The sequence below is a fragment of the Apium graveolens genome, chromosome 8 (assembly GCF_009905375.1).
Source record: "Apium graveolens cultivar Ventura chromosome 8, ASM990537v1, whole genome shotgun sequence".
NCBI lineage: Eukaryota > Viridiplantae > Streptophyta > Magnoliopsida > Apiales > Apiaceae > Apium > Apium graveolens.
This window is the reverse complement of record NC_133654.1, coordinates 101076149-101079367: the sequence shown is the minus strand read 5'-3', so window position 1 is coordinate 101079367 and position 3219 is coordinate 101076149. Positions and strand designations below refer to the sequence as shown.

General features: G+C 40.8%; 1 non-coding gene across 1 annotated transcript; it reads right to left on the bottom strand.

The window, feature by feature from the left end:
* Positions 1 to 2785: 2785 nt before the first annotated feature.
* On the bottom strand, positions 2786 to 2892 carry LOC141682029 (small nucleolar RNA R71). The gene has a single exon (XR_012559433.1). It is a non-coding gene; the product is annotated as a small nucleolar RNA R71 (small nucleolar RNA).
* Between the last annotated feature and the right edge of the window lie 327 nt (positions 2893 to 3219).

Sequence of the window (3219 nt, the reverse complement as noted above, 5' to 3'; positions counted from 1 at the left end):
TAACCGTGAGCCACACCAATCACCTGAACCACCAGTACCACCTAGACAAATTGTCACTTTCAAGGCTTTTCAGAATGTGAATCCACCTGTATTTTATGATACCACTGATCCAGTGATAGCTAACACATGGATCAAGGAGATGGAAAGGGCTTTTGAGTTGGTACAGGTAGGAGATGATCAGAAGACACCGTATGCCACTTACTTCTTGAAGGGAAAAGTCATCTATTGGTGGGAATCAGTAAAAGCTATGGAAGTCACTCAGCAGGTTTCTTGGGAGAGATATAAGAAGTTATTTCTAGACAAGTATTACCCTAAGTACATGCAGAATCAGATGGAGCTAAAATTTCTTGAGTTGAAGCAAGGGAACATGACTGTATTGGAGTATGAGAAGAAGTTCACTGAGTTGTCAAGGTTTGTGACAAAGTATACCAGCACTGAGGAGGAAAAAGCAAAGAAATTTCAGCAAGGATTGGAGCCTTGGATCAGAGATAGGGTGGCTATGTTTGAGCTTGAAACTTATACGGGAGTAGTACATAAAGCTGCTCTGATTGAGAATAATGGGATGCAGTCAAGGAAAGAGAGGGATAACAAGAAGTGGAAGGTTCCATTTTATGGAGAAAAGTCTGAAGCCGGAAGTTCACAAGATCGGAATGTAAAAAGGATGGGTTTCCAGAAGGGCGGAAATTTTCAAAAGAAAGGAAATTTGGGTAAAAGGCAAGAATCGAAGGGGAACAATCAGGCAAGCCAAGGGCAAGTTGGAGAAAACAGGTTCCAGAGGCCAGAATGAAAGCACTTGATAAGTGGCATTTTATACCACTTAGAACGTCTTAAAATGGCTTAAATTGGTGTCTTGAAATCAAGTATTTTGTGTATTTGATGCGTTTTTCTAGTGTTCATGCATTTCAGGGTATTAGTTGCATTTCGGGGGAGGAATCATCAAGAATAAGCCTTGGCATGTGTTCACCATTGCGAGAGGAAAGGAACGGGCAGATTACGGCGAAGAAACGGAGCAAACTTGGATTTTTTCCAGTAGAGGCCTGCGCGCCCGCGCAGCTATGCTGAGCGGCCGCGCAGCAACCTGCGCGCCCGCGCAGCTATGCTGAGCGGCCGCGCAGGGTCGGGAATTTTGCTAAATTATTTTAGACTTCTACTTCTGTTTGGCTTCCAACTTCTATGTAATCTGAGTTTTATGGGACTATTATATAAGTAGATTTGAGATGTTTTCACAGGGGGAATTAAGAGGAAGAAGATTGTGTTTTACGCAAGAAGCGAAGGGGATACCAAGGAGAAGACCTAGAAGTACAGAACAACTCCGAAAAAGAAGATCTTGTTTTCAACTTGTGATTCTTTGAATTAGTTGTAACTTTGGATGCTCATTTTCGTTCTTGTTGAACCTAGATCTCGTTTATTCGTACTTTGATTATTATTTAGTTTATTAAGACCTTGTTTATACCATGCTTTCATTGGAACCCATGGTGACGATGAGTTCGATTATGGGCTAATCGTTGTCATGGGATTCTAGCGGATTTACTTATGGATTTCAATAGTTAATTGTTTCGATATCTTGGTGTGTGGTGATTGATTGATATCCTAGTATTGGTTGTGCTTATTCGTCTTATGTGCGTAGCTAACATATAAGATAACGTGTTAATCTCTATTGAAGCGACAGTGAATATAGAGGTTTAGAACTTGCCATGCTAGCATAGGTTCATGTATGTGTATGCATGATTCGTAGGTAACTCTAACCGTTTTACTTGCCCTATGTAATCAAGATAGATAACTTGTTCTTAAACCGTTATGTTGTCAAATTCTATAGACATATAGGGTCTCAACATAATTGGTGCCTATTCAGCTTCTATCTCTTTTGTGGATGTCTGGTAGAATGGTACTCGTGCAATGAAAGTTGGCGTTTATCAGTTTCGTGTTATCTGATTAGTGTCCTCACCATCACATGCTAAGGTTAAGAACAATAAGGCTATTGAATGAAGTATTTAATGAAGTTAGGATCCCATGTTTGTCATATATATTAATTCAACTTCAATTCTCTTAGTTAATGTTATTTAGTATAATCTCTTAGTTTAATAAAAACCCAATTTATTATTTGTCTTAGCATTGAGCGATAACCATACATTGTTGCATATGTGCATAAATTGACCTTAACCTAAACCAGTCTCTGTGGGAACGAATCTGATTTATATCTTATACTACTTGCGAACGCGTATACTTGCGTGAATATTAGCGCGTGTTTTCGCCCTAACAAGTTTTTGGCGCCGCTGCCGGGGACTCGGTGTTAATTTTTAGTTTATGTGCTTGTCATCAGTGGTCGTTAAAGTTCACTGACTCGGATTCTTTTACTTTCACGGTTTATTTGTTTGTTTTTCAGGTACTCATTACAATGGGAGATCCAGCAGCATGAACGAAAGCCTTGATGGATTTTTCTCAACCCAAGATCAATGACATTCAATCTAGCATTGTCCGGCCAGCTATCACAGCTAATACCTTTGAGATCAAGCCTGGCATAATTCAATGGGTACAGACTTCAGTCCAGTTTGGGGGTTCTCCAATAGAAGATCCCAATACACACATTAGGGATTTCATCGAAATATGTGACACCTTCAAGTTCAACGGTGTTTCTGAAGATGTTGTGAAGCTGAGACTGTTCCCATTCTCTCTGAAGGACAAGGCTAAGAGCTGGTTACACTCTCTACCAGCTGGTTCGATTACTAGTTGGGAAGATCTTGCTCAGAAGTTTCTTACTAAATTCTTCCCTATGGCGAAGACAGCTGCACTCAGGAATGCTATTACTCAATTTGCGCAGCAAACGGGAGAATCGCTAAGTGAAGCTTGGGAGCGCTACAAGGAGATGCTTAGGAAGTGTCCTCATCATGGAATTCCTGATTGGATGATAATCACTTGTTTTTACAATGGGTTGGGAGCACAGTCCAGACCCATGCTCGATGCAGCATCAGGCGGAGCATTATGGGCAAAGAGCTATAAGGAAGCTTATGATCTAATTGAACTGATGGCTGCTAATGAATATCAGTATCCAACCCAGAGATATCCACAGGGCAAGGTAGCAGGAGTTCTTGAAGTGGATACAGCTACGGCTATCACTGCTCAACTAAAGGCGTTGTCTATGAAGATCGATTCTTTGGCTAACTATGGTGTTAAGCAGATAATAAGTGTTTGTGAGCTGTGTGCAGGTCCGCATGTGACAGA